At 40.1% G+C, this 14,478-nt stretch overlaps 1 protein-coding gene across 1 annotated transcript in view; it reads right to left on the minus strand.

Moving 5' to 3' along the window:
- The window catches only part of LOC117533172 (scavenger receptor cysteine-rich type 1 protein M130-like), a 43,994-nt gene that overhangs the window by 28,061 nt on the left and 1,455 nt on the right, over window positions 1-14,478 (minus strand). The gene's annotated exons all lie outside the window — the stretch shown is intronic.

Below are 14,478 nucleotides of genomic sequence, written 5' to 3' on the forward strand. Positions count from 1 at the left end.
AGAGAGGGAAGGGGTTCCTGTCTGTGCTATAATGGAGTCCCTCAGTCCAACTCTATTTGCATTAAACACAAATGAAATGCTGAACAAGTCTTTGTGCAAACGTTTAATATCACTCAGACCGATGTGGTTGCCTGGTGTTTCCAGTAGTTGGAACTGTGTGGAGCTGCTGGTTTCTGGTCTGCGAGGGATAAAGATATTAAAGGGAATATATAATCATTCAAAGTAACCTCCTCAAAGGAGCTGATGTTTACAGGTTGGTCTGTCTGAATGTTTGCTCCATTGAGGAAACAAGTACAGTGTTCAAATTGTGAAAGGGCGTGGCACGGGAAGAAGCATTTACATTGGGTTTGAATATACAAACTATTTTCCACTTTTGTTTCCATTGCAAGAAAGGGCCTCCATTATTCTCTCTACTAAATCCATCACATCGATAGCTCAACCGACAAAAGGTCCACAAATGGTTGGCTGGCTGATTTCCTTTTAGTTTGCTATGTGCTGCTTGGATTAGTTTCCATTAGTGTTGTTTATTTCCAATAGCACACAAAAAGAACATTCAGAAACGACAACTCAAATAATATCAGAATATGAACAGAGTCATGTCAGAAAGTGCACACTGTAAAAGATGCAGCTCCAAAAACAAGTCCATATAGAATAAAACCAGGTGTTTCTCTTTGAATGAGTGAACAACCTGCCAATAGAACAAGAACTACATGTCTTGGTGAGATGTCTTGAAGTAAAGAGGAGATCATTAGATAAATCACATCTTGTGTTTAGCTGGGAAACTTATTCTGAACTATGTTTGACCAGAATCAGGGAATTTGTAACAAGAAAAGACAGAAATGCTCAGATTCTGTTTCCTGATGTCAGCTGGAGATGTTCTTCTAAAATAAGATGTTTTTAAGAGACTTTGACTCAAAAGGATGCTTAAGATGCCTCGTCTAAAACAAGACTTCAGTTATTAAGTCTGATCTCAAGTGTAACGACATATTCTGACTAGAAATGAGACAACTATACTTGGCAAGATTGTACATGTTAGCAGTGCACACTTGAACTCAGGTTTTCAGAGAGAGACGTGATAACATGTACGATGAGATGCATCTTGATCTCATTCTGAATGACTTGTTTTGATGCAGATTGTCCCCCGGTCCTGTCTCTGAGCCGGCACCATGAGTCCTGAGCTGCAGCTCCTCCTGCTGGTGGCTGCAGGGAGCGCAGGTAAACACAGGGACTCAGTGCATTCACTCAATGCTACACTTCACTGCAAAACTACTCAACAGTATGGGACAGTTTACTTATTTAGGTTATTTGGGGTGCCAGTCAGGTCTCTCTCCTGACGTTTCAGATTTGGCTGGTCAGTTTTAGTAAATCTGCACAAAGGTGTATACATCTCACTGTAAACACCCAACATTGAATGACATTATAAAATATGAGAAAGGACACAACTCAAAATCATAATCACAAATAGCAAGTGTATTTTTGAATACCCCCCCAAAAATTCGTCTTCCCACAGTTCAATGTTAAACCCAAAACGTTCCACTCCGGGTTTCCTTCAAAATAAATAAAACAGTCAATTACCACGGGAGAATGTCAGTCAGTTTTAGCAATCCAGTCGGTTTTGAAAATCCAGTCCTGGTTTTTAAGGTGGTTGGGAGATGAGCGGCTCCTTTCAGTTTGTACACAACACTCCAGGAACGTGAAGCGACAGAAGCGCATGATGACGGTGGATCAGACACACGGTACGGACTTTAAACGACCTCACTGCTGGTTGCTAACAGATGAGCGTGTTGCTCCGCCGATCCCTCTTGCTGCACACACCTGCTCCGCCGATCCCTCTTGCTACGCACACCTGCTCCGCCGTTCCCTCTTGCTGCACACACCTGCTCCGCCGATCCCTCTTGCTGCACACACACTTTTCCTTCCGGCTCCGTCTAACTAAATAGGGGGAAAAGGAAATGGAGGCGCCAACCAACAGCGAATCACTGGCTGGGTGGGCGTTACCGTGAGTGACTACCGGTCACATAACAACCCAGTCTCACGGCATTTCGTGTTCACCAACACGATGTTTAATCTATTGATTCGTGTTCCCCAACACGATTTGTCCCTTTTTTTCGTGTTGCACAGCACGATTTTATTTCGTGTTGCACAGCACGATTTTAAAAGCAATGTATTTCTACTGCTTGCAGCACGTCTTTTTCTCCGGTCGGGTCGAGGAAGACCTGAAGCTGTGTGGTTCATAAAAACATGTTCTTACTCAATATCAAGCCACAATTATTGCTTTTATTTTAAATCGTATAATTTCGGACTTTTGTTTCCGTCTGTGAGGAAAATAAATGGGGCTCAGAGCCTCAGAATACGGAAATCTGTATTTTTAAATATTTGTTTCCTTCTAATTTGTTATTATTTTCAAAATAACACACTGTTATTTACTCACCAATAACACACAATTATGCTTGATTTTATTTATTGGTTTAATTCCATAATCTCGGGCTTTTTTGGCGTCCGTCAGGAACTGAATTTCAAAATAAAAATAACCGGACATAGGCATTACCCAAGATCCTCAGCTATGGTTTTAAGCTCGCTTATTGGATGTTTTAGCCGCAATGCATGCTGGGATTTGGTGTTTATATGATATGAAATCCGGAAAACATTTGTGTACCTTGTGTGCATCTAGTGGTTAAAGCACATTATTGAATTATTGTGTTTGATTAAAAAAATATTAAGAGTACATACTTTCATAGGGGGAAAGTATAAATATAGAAATATAGAATATAAAAAGTCAAGAAGATACTATAAAGTGATCTCTACAATAAAACAGTTTAGTGCAGCATGTACAAAGATATTAATAGGAGGAGGTGCAAAACAGAAAAACGAATTAACCTTTATTTAAACATTAAATAACAGATTAAGGTCTTCTTTTAAATAAGAAAAAAACGTTGGGGGTATCTATCTACAGATAAATATTAAGCCTGACAAAGTACTTAACGTCTAATATATTGCTTTCCTGCAATGTTAACTATGTTGAAGCACTTATTTTAACTGATATTATACATATGAATTATACTCGTATGTATGTAGATAGAATAAGAAATGTGCAGAATATGACAGTTTAATGGTGGAGGTTCACACATATTGATAGATGTCTTGTAATGCACTGTTGAGGAACCTGTGACCCAAGTGTTTCATTCATTGCATAACTACACCGTAGTTGTGTATATGATATGTCAATAAACCTTAGAAAATCTTGAAAGGGATGTGCAAAATAGCCATAATATACAGTCTTTAATTAACTATTAGTAGAGAATAACGAGTAATGAATAGACTTTATTACTCGTTTCCATTCATGTCAATTGCAGATACATGTTTAGTCTTCTCAAGCACCAACTATCAAATATCTCTCCTGATTGTTGGCACTTGACAATCACCTTACTTGAATTTTACTCAGGTGTAACTAAAGTCTGATTTAAGGGTTGTTTATATTTCACATCATTAATCAGAATCTGCAAAGTAACTCAAATACATGCAGTGGAGTACAAATACCAGGTTAACCTCTGAATTGTAGTGGAGTAGAATTACAAAGTAACAATGAGCTGTCATGTGGGTATATATAGCGATTTTCACCCATTTATTCATTATAATATATAATAGTTTTACATTTGATAACGCCAATGTGTTTAATACTGGCAACTTCTAATTGTGGGAAAAACGAAAACGTTCAGTAGAGACGTCCTATAGAACATTTGGCGAAACACAATAGCCAGCATCCAGCATGTGTAGTTCTGGGGGGGGCGTTCCATTCGAGTTTTGGATAGTCTGGCGTGGTTTCGTTCCATTTCACACAGCTGTTTGACGCTCTGCGTAACCTTACGGGGGACTGTAGTCCTAAACGATAGCTGGGGATTATGGGTAGTGTAGTGTCTTCGGCCATCCTAAACTCAGAAAGGTTGACAATCGCAATGACGCTCGAAATGACGCTCGAAATGTCCCTTATAGTCCTAATCCGTCTTCCTCGACCCGACCGGAGAAAAAGACGTGCTGCAGGCAATAGAAATACATTGCTTTTAAAATCGTGATGTGCAACACGAAAAAAAATCGTGCTGTGCAACACGAAAAAAAGGGGCAAATCGTGTTGGGGAACACGAATCAATAGATTAAAAATCGTGTTGGTGAACACGAAATGCCGTGAGACTGGGTTGCACATAAACACCGGTTGTTACAAGTAGAACAAATAACCTGCAGACATCAACTGGTTGTTAACTAACATGCATATTAGCAGTATATTGGCTCTTTATTAGCCCTTAGATGCCCTTAGAGTGACTGGACCCTACACTCTTCCATAAGTGGGTCAAAAAGGACCCGTATTAGAATCATATGTGTTTTTATGCCCTTTTTGTCATTTTGGTTCAGAAAGATCACTTGTATAATATTTAGTATTATATTTTGGTTCACACTAGAAATATTTCATTTTTATTCAAAACTCATCTCTTCTTCTCTGGTCTCTCATAGCCCCCCCCCCCCCATCAATCCATGCCGGCTGATCAAGTCTGATAGTCCTATACCCCCCCCCCCCTAACCTTCCCTTATATTGTAAAGTGATGTGAGTCCTTGAAAAGCCCTAGACAAATATAATGTATTATTATTATTATACTGACAGGTTTCAGATCTTGCTGTGTAAAGTAATATTCCTGAGAGGTGTCACATGTGATGTCGTCTGTGTGTTCCACAGTGAATGTATTCCTGGCAGCAACAGGTGATTTGAATCAAAGGTTCCCAGAGGATCCCATAGGAAATGCATGCGGGTCATTTTCGACCCACTTATGGAAGCTTGGGGTAGCAATACAAAAACTACAATTTCTTAAAATGTAAATTTAAAATGTGAATGGCGTGATATCCAAAACATGTTTTTGAGGAATAGCTGGAATATGAAATGATAATAATTTTTAATTACAAAGTTCTTCAAGGAAACCACCTCACCGGCTCCAAAAAGACCCACTTATGCATCTAAGGGTTAGTCATTATAAAACACTTATTAATGCCTTATTCTGCACGACCATATTCTACAAGTAATAATCCATTAGTTGAGAGTTTTTCCTCAATGACTCTCTAATTAGTGCTGATTGGTTGTAAGTAAGGAAGTTGTTGTACATGAGTCTTAATATACTCAATATGGGCCTAATGAGGCAGCAGTACCACAAGAATAGTAATTCTCCCATAATAACACTTAACAGATATGATCTATTCTCATGTAACAAGACATGAAACTATAAGTGTTAATTAAGTCTAAATAGCTCAAAATGAGGTGTTTCTATCTAAGGATATGTTTTGGGGTGTTGACAGTTCAGCTACCAATAGCAAGGTGATATTGACAACGTGATTCGTTCAGATGCGTCACGTGGTGTGCTAAAACACTTCCTGGTTAGCTTTCCACTAGAAATTGAAATCTCAAAATGGCAAAAGAACGGCGAAAAAAACGTTCACAGAGAAGACGACAACAATTGTCACTTGCACGAAGCAAGGTTATACAAAAAACAAATGACCCCGAACATGAAATACCTTCACGGAGTGCGTCGAGGCGCAAGCTGTCATCCAAAGAACAGAGGGTTTAGCTAGCGCCTCACTGCAATCTTTAAAGGTCGTTTTCTCAAAATGAGTTTTTTCTCCTACTCTGAGTTCGACATTTCAACTTCAGTAGCACGTACATACACCAAACCTTCCAGTTATATTCCTATCAATATTATGAAGGCCTTTACAGAAGGGTTTGTTCATATATCATTCATAGCCTGAATTATATAAGATTTTATACCTAGAAACATGGCGAAAATGGATATTTTAGGGCTGTTGACAGTATGTTCTGATTTATGGAGTGATAAAAAGAGATATCCAAAATCCCTTCTGTAAAAGCCTTAGATACTAATATGACTACAAAATGAAACAAGAATTTTGAACCTGGCTTTATCCAAAGTTCAGATTTCGGTTCCTGAAATGTGTTAAAATATGCGCATATTTAATGAGATAATGGCTCAATTAAACAATTGCCTTATTGTAGGTAATTAACTCGAGTCATTTCTAGCTGATATCTTTAAGTTAAAAAAAAATTACCCTATTCACCTGGGGTGTCTCACTTTAACTGTTAGGCTTAATAAACCATTATAGACCTACATCACTTAGCAACAGCTGCACATGCTAACTATGGGTCTTACAAACCTACATAACATTACAAATAGTCAGACGAAAATATTATTTACAATATTAATAAAACTATGAATTCAATTTTAACTGATTGACAAGGCAACACACTGCACAGCGGCAGCAGCTGTAAAGGAAAATATCGTCTTACCTTGTGTTGGGGCTTCACACAACTCCAAATGTAGCCTTCCTCTCTGGGGTGGCACTAATGAAGACCCTCATTAGAGCAGATACATCCACATTGTCCAACATGTTACTGTGGACATGCATCAAAGTCAGATGTCTCTTCTGTGTCATATTACTCTAGTTGTAGAGGTGGTGGGCTGAGGAGTAGCTGGTGGTCCACTCTTTTTATTGGGTTGTTTGTTGAAAAAAATAAATCCAAAATCCTTTTTTGCGCCATTCTAGAAAGTCACTGGCCCTGTCTCAGGTCGACTATTTTCATTTCCTCGCTCCTCGCTCCTCGGTCTCACCGGAAGTTGATTTGTCTGCGCCATCTTGAGTACCGTCCCATGGCTCTTATTTCTGCCGGAGGAGCGAGGAGCGATAATGGAGGAGCTATAATCGAGGAACCACCAGACCATCCTTCGATGAAATCCTCAGACACTCGCCCCGCCCCCTTACTGTGTATCGCTCACTGATTGGACGATGCAGTGCATGCATTACATTACATTGCATTTAGCTGACGCTTTTATCCAAAGCGACTTACAATAAGTACATTCGACCAGGAAGACACAACCTTGAAGAAAACAGAATAATAAAGTACATCAGGTTTCATAGAGCCAAACATTTCAAGTGCTACTCAACTGGCTTTAGATAAGCCAGTCCTTTATTAGTATATAAGTGCTCTGTTAATAGTTCTATCGCTCGAAGTGGAGTCGAAAGAGATGAGTTTTCAGTCTGCGCCGGAAGATGTGCAAGCTATCTGCTGTCCTGATGTCAATGGGGAGCTCATTCCACCATCTTGGAGCCAGGATAGCAAACCCACGTGTTTCTGCTGATGGGAACTTGGGTCCCCCTCGCAGTGAGGGTGCAGCGAGCCGTTTGGCTGATGCAGAGCGTAGTGCACGTGCTGGGGTGTACGGTTTAACCATGTCCTGGATGTAGGAAGGGCCAGATCCATTCGCAGCATGGTAAGCAAGTACCAGTGTCTTGAAGTGGATTCTAGCAGTTACCGGAAGCCGGATGCACTGATCTGATGCTTCTTGACATGAGAGCAGTTTCCCAGCGGAGTGAAGAAAATACATGAAACTCATGGGACTCACTCCTCAGTTTATACCGTGTTTTGTTTCAATTAATGTTTCATTTAGTTACAAATATGTGATATATCTGAACAACAAAGTGGTCAAAAATCATTTTATTCATTTTTTGGAAACATTTTCATGATCGCTTTTTTCGTTTTACATTTTCATTTATTGTCATTTCCATTCAGTCATTAAGTGCTATTGAAATGTTAATGTGCTACATATCCACACAAACACACAAAGTGTGCAATCCAATGAATGTTAATCTAACTGGGTTTTGATAGATAACATATCTCTTTTTCTTCTCTCAATTATGTTATTTCTATTGTGCACTCTGATCAATATTAATCAAACTATTGTTCGTTTATACATTTTAAGAATGGCGTTTATCTTTTTTGAGAATTAGTTCTTATTTTATTTTATTTATTTGGGTCTACAACAGATGATACAAATGTTTGTGTCAGTAAATGTGTACTAACAGAGGCGGGGGTGTGTGTGGAAATAACGGGGACAGAGCTGCTGTCAGACGATCAGCTGTGCAGCGTCATCACAAACGGACGTCGCTTCACGTGACGCTCCGGAGGAAAGGACGTCCCATTGCTCTTAAAACTCATTTCCTTGCTTCTCGTGGTTTCCTTTCGTCCCTCCATGCTTCCCTGGAGGGAGGGACTAGTCACAGGGAAACGACGCAAGTGAGGGAAGCAAGGATTTCATTTAACCATTTAACCCTAGATGACTCGGATTTTATTTATTTTGAAAATAAATTCAAGCCACCTGACTGATACAAATATATACTATGACTATTATATGCTACTGTATACAGCTAATTTTATTTTAAGTAAAATCATAACTATTTTATGTAGTTTAATCATTTTTATTTAGGTGGTCACTCAGTTGTTCAAATGTACACCACTCGCCAACAGGGGGTGCTGCAGCACCACCAGCACCCCTACTTCCCATGGCTATGTATTCCAGTCTCCCTTCAGATGTGTTCAGTGGCATTTCATTCAACACAATGCTGCTCACCTCCTTCAGTTGGGAGAACAGCTGGTTCAGGTTCAGCCCCATGGGGGGACAGCAGGGCTGCTGAGCCTAGAGATGGATCTGTAGTTTGTACAGAGCAGGTCAGGTCAGCAGGCCAAACAAAGAACAGAGGGCAAAGAGGGGGTAAACCCTTATGCTTTCCTGAACTGAATGTTTGAGTGTCTAAATGTATATACTTTGGGGGATAATAACTTTCCTAATGAACCAACACGTTTATTTAAAGGTCCCATGTCTTGCTTTTCTGTTCTTACCCGTTCCCTTGTGTGTGATTTTACAATCTTTATTAATTATTAATTACTATCTTCTTAACTTGAAATGATGAGTTATATAAATGTAGAACTTGAAAGTGTGAGTTATAATAAGACTGAAATATGAGTTTATTTGACTAGGAGGTAAATAAGGTTTCCTCGCTCTATGTCAGATTGGTATTTGTTTCAACTCTGAGTTTAAAGTTAAATCAACTTAGACAACGTAAAAAACAATGTTAACCCAACTAGAACCTTTAAGTCATATCAACGAGGTTTACTTGCATTAATGAGTTGAAACAAAGATTGTCTTCAAGTTGACTTGATTTGCAGCAGGTGGACTTTCATTTGCAAGTTGAACTGACATGAGCTGTTTCACAGTGTGTAGGTTTTCATTTATTTCAAAGTTGTAATTGTATTTATTTCCTTCAAATGTGCAGAGGACTCCCCAAGTGCTGTGTTTAAGTTATTTTAAAGTAAGCTATCAGATATGTTTTGCGGCTCCAGACAAAAGAATGGGTGGAAAAGGGGTCAAAATGTCTCTTTGCGTCAAACAGGTTGCAGACCCCTGCCATAGTTTATGGGCGCTGTACGCTATGTCTGCCTAGTTCTGTTAAGATAGGATAATAATATACTTTATTGATCCCAAATTGGGAAATTGTTTTGTTATCAAATATCGTTAATAGCATTCATATGTTTTTTCTTCCCCCCAATGTCCGGCGCCCCCCATGGATGGAAGCGCCCTTAGCATTCGCCTACACTGCCTATGCCAAGGGCCGTTTGACTCAGAGATGATTTCAATACTAACCTGTGAGAACTAAAGCCTTGAGGTTCAGTTCTCAGAATCAAAGCAAACACATCATGTTCCAACCAGGAGAAACACTTTTGAAATCAGCTCACTCTCAGAGTTTCATGGATTTTAAAGAAGTTTTATTATTTTTTTGGTACATAGCAAATGACAGCATTTATTACAGTGATGTTGAACATCTCATGGTTTCTGGAGGATTCTGCTGTGTTCAGAATTCAAGACGATTTGCTTCATCGTAACTCATGAAAACCAAATGGGTCAAAACTCTTCATGATAAAATCAAGTAGAATTTGTGATGCAAGATTTAAGCAAAATCATGACAAATCTTCAAATACAACATTTGTTAAAAAAAGCCACATCAAAAAACCTTAATAGGCGAAAGCTAAATTCTTCAGAAAAGCAAAAAACAACAAAATCACTCAAAATTCTTATGAAGCAAAAACATTTCTCGGTTCCAAAATCACAACACTTGTTTACGGACAATGTTAACATTTTAAGTACGAAATAATTAGTCTCCTGAATTTGGGAAAATCCTAAATCACAAAAATAATCTGAATTATTTGTAAAAAGTGAAATTCTAAAGGAATTCAAATGTTTCATAAAAGTCCAAAAAGTAATGATTACATATTATTGATCATCTTGTGAAATAAGTTCAATCCTCAATAATACAAAAACAAGCACATCTTGATCACACAACAAAGCACATGACCTTTCAAAAAGGAAACTTCTACAAAATGAAGTACATTTTTAATTACAACATGTTCGTATTTAATATCTTCTGAATGTGGGAATGCTCTCCAACAGGTGGAGTTCTGAAAAACAGCTCAATTACTACAACATACAGAAAATACCATAAAACATGATATAACGTAAGAGAAATACTGAATGATTGAAAATGATTACAAACTGAGCTCAGAACATGTGAAATAAGAACATTAAAGACAAGTTAAAATCTTATACATTTTGGCAAAATTACAAATATAATCGGATTTCTCTAAAAAAGCTATTTTTATACAAACAATCTCTTCAGACCAAAATCAAGCAACATTCTTCTGTCAATAAAAACACATCAGCATTGTTGTGAAATAAGAAGTGTGTGGACTATTTACTTTTGTTCAATTCCTATCTGGATATTGTTCAGCTAAATCTGGTCCTGCTGCTGAAATGACCCATGTGACCCACAAGGGGATCAAATATCCTATCTCGCTGAGCAGATGAATTGTTGAGAAAAACGTAACATTTTAAAAACTATACTTTGTCTCATTTGTTGATTGAATATAAAAAAAACCTTGTTGTGCTCGAGGTCTACAAATCCAACACTAGGTGGCGCTGTAACGCGCTCCTCCTGTTATCTCAGGAATCACTACATTAGATTCAAACACTGGGTTTTGTAACACTGTTTCTAGAGGATATGTGAACATTAATATATGGCATTAATTGGCCGACTTAGTTCCTGAGCGGCCTGGGTTGGTGTGTCTGCTTTCAAACTGCACCGACTGCATTGACTTTTCTAAATAAAACTAACTTGTGATGTTTTTTAAAGATCTTCATCTTCAGTGGGAACCAATGGGCTTGGAGCTGACAGGAAGTCAGGAAACATGAGGCACTAACACATTGCTGGTGACGTTCAGAGTGAAAGCTATATTTTCTAACGTTGGTTAAAAGCTATAAGAGCTGATAAACCTGTGTGTGTGAGAGGAGCTCCGTGGAGCTGCTACTCTGCTCCCTGAGCTCCTTCCTCTTCAGCAGGAACACCCAGGTCATCATAATCCAGCTCAATGTCCTCCTGTCGGCTCAGCCTTCGCCCCCTGGTGGCCTGGAGAGACATGACAGCACACAGTGAGACTTCCTGCATCACTCCTGTTCAATAACACACACTGTTTCATTCAGTCAGTGGAACAACAACATGTTTCAGTCCCTCATCATTCAGTCAGTGGAACATCAACATGTTTCAGTCCCTCATCATTCAGTCAGTGGAACAACAACATGTTTCAGTCCCTCATCATTCAGTCAGTGGAACAACAAAATGTTTCAGTCCCTCATCATTCATTCAGTGGAACAACAACATGTTTCAGTCCCTCATCATTCAGTCAGTGGAACAACAACATGTTTCAGTGCCTCATCATTCAGTCAGTGGAACAACAACAACATGTTTCAGTCCCTCATCATTCAGTCAGTGGAACAACAACATGTTTCAGTCCTCATCATTCAGTCAGTGGAACAACAACATGTTTCAGTCCCTCATCATTCAGTCAGTGGAACAACAACATGTTTCAGTCCCTCATCATTCAGTCAGTGGAACAACAACATGTTTCAGTCCCTCATCATTCAGTCAGTGGAACAACAACATGTTTCAGTCCCTCATCATTCAGTCAGTGGAACAACAACATGTTTCAGTCCCTCATCATTCAGTCAGTGGAACAACAACATGTTTCAGTCCCTCATCATTCAGTCAGTGGAACAACAACATGTTTCAGTCCCTCATCATTCAGTCAGTGGAACAACAACATGTTTCAGTCCCTCATCATTCAGTCAGTGGAACAACAACATGTTTCAGTCCCTCATCATTCAGTCAGTGGAACAACAACATGTTTCAGTCCCTCATCATTCAGTCAGTGGAACAACAACATGTTTCAGTCCCTCATCATTCAGTCAGTGGAACAACAACATGTTTCAGTCCCTCATCATTCAGTCAGTGGAACAACAACATGTTTCAGTCCCTCATCATTCAGTCAGTGGAACAACAACATGTTTCAGTCCCTCATCATTCAGTCAGTGGAACAACAACATGTTTCAGTCCCTCATCATTCAGTCAGTGGAACAACAACATGTTTCAGCCTCATCATTCAGTCAGTGGAACAACAACAACATGTTTCAGTCCCTCATCATTCAGTCAGTGGAACAACAACATGTTTCAGTCCCTCATCATTCAGTCAGTGGAACAACAACATGTTTCAGTCCCTCATCATTCAGTCAGTGGAACAACAACAACATGTTTCAGTCCCTCATCATTCAGTCAGTGGAACAACAACATGTTTCAGTCCCTCATCATTCAGTCAGTGGAACAACAACATGTTTCAGTCCCTCATCATTCAGTCAGTGGAACAACAACATGTTTCAGTCCCTCATCATTCAGTCAGTGGAACAACAACATGTTTCCGTCCCTCATCATTCAGTCAGTGGAACAACAACATGTTTCCGTCCCTCATCATTCAGTCAGTGGAACAACAACATGTTTCAGTCCCTCATCATTCAGTCAGTGGAACAACAACAACATGTTTCCGTACCTTGCAGTAGAAGTAAAGTCCGATGGTCACCAGCAGCACCAGCAGCTGAGTAAGTAGCAGGACGACGGCTCGGATGATAAAAGGTTCTGGATCTGATGGAACACCTGGACAGCATCACATCAAGAGTCAGCAAACACACAGAGACCTGAACCCACTTCAGCATGGAGACTCCTCTCTACAGTTATATTACAATAAACGACATCTTCTTAAGATCTTCATTCAACCCCAACCCTTTCTCCTGTTCATACCAGACAGTAGGACTGTAGGGAGAAGCTGCTAGCTGTATCTGTTGAACAGTCAGTACTCATGGCAATACTCCAATGTAAACTACAGCTGACTGGAGAATGTGTGTTCTGGATTCATGTCTTCACGGTTCATTGCACTTATTGTACGTTGCTCTGGAAAGCTACATGTGATGTAAGGGTGTGACTGCTTCAGGGCTCACAGTAAAACACTCACCAGCGTTCTCCTGGGGAGCATCACGCTCTGTCCTACAGTAAACTCTAACAGCTCACCTGTGACGGTGACGGAGAGCAGACGGCTCTCGGAGGAGGAGTCCTGAGGAAAAGCAGAGACGTGATAAACACAGCTGTAGCTTCCCTGGTGGGCGGGCTCTGCAGCCGGGAACAGGAAGTGGGCAGAGTGATTGACAGCTGGCTGGGTGTAGTTGTGAGTGGAGGAGCTGAGCAGGAAGGAGCCTCCTGGGTACTGAGGCTGGATGGAGCAACTGATGCTGAAGGTGGAGCCTCTGAACACCTGGAACCCCTGCTGCTGGGCCCCGGAGACCCCGTACATGGAGGAGGACACAGAGATGTTGGACTGAAACAGCTTATCTGGAGAGAGAGAGAGAGGGAGCGGGGAGAGAGAGAGAGAGAGAGAGAGGGATGGGGAGGGAGAGAGAGAGAGAGAGAGGGATGCGGGAGAGAGAGAGAGAGAGAGAGAGAGAATAGTAGTAGTAATCAGTACAATAGTAATATTAGTGAAAATAGTACATTGTTTTTTATAAATGTGTCTCACTAACAGGTTCGTTAATTTCATATAAGCTGTTGGAATATTCAGGAACCTCCACTCAGTCATTATAATATTTCGAATGTGTCAACAAAAAAAACAAAAAGTAGTACTAGTATGGTATATCCAGGTATCATGACTTATTTTCTTCAAGTATTTGCGTCTGGCATCTTGGATATGTCTGGACATGTTGAACTACTTGAATCTTGAACTGATGACTGACAGTGACCAAAATGTTTGTTTTTATGTTCTGGTGGTCACGAGTGTTTTCTACCAACATGAACATCACATGTACTTGTTAGACGCTTTTATCCAAAGCGACTTACATACTCAATACTGTGGACGATCCCCACGGGCGCACTTTGGGGTGAAGTGTCTCAAGGACACAACGACATGCTGACTGCAGTGGGGTTTGAACCTATGACCCCCTGAACCCAACACCAACGAAAACTCACTGCACCACACGCCTCCCATTTGCCTGCCTCATTACCAACATATGACATTGGGGTCTGTGTGGGGTGAGGGTTAGGGCTCTGACGAAGGTGCAGTAGGGGGGAGGGACATTATGGGTGGAGGAAGAAGAAGAGAAGAAGGGGGATAAATGATTTTTTTTTAAATAAACTAGCAAAGATTACATTTTTAACCCCATATTAACACCA

This window comes from Gymnodraco acuticeps, unplaced genomic scaffold (assembly GCF_902827175.1).
Source record: "Gymnodraco acuticeps unplaced genomic scaffold, fGymAcu1.1, whole genome shotgun sequence".
NCBI classification, from domain to species: Eukaryota; Metazoa; Chordata; class Actinopteri; order Perciformes; family Bathydraconidae; genus Gymnodraco; species Gymnodraco acuticeps.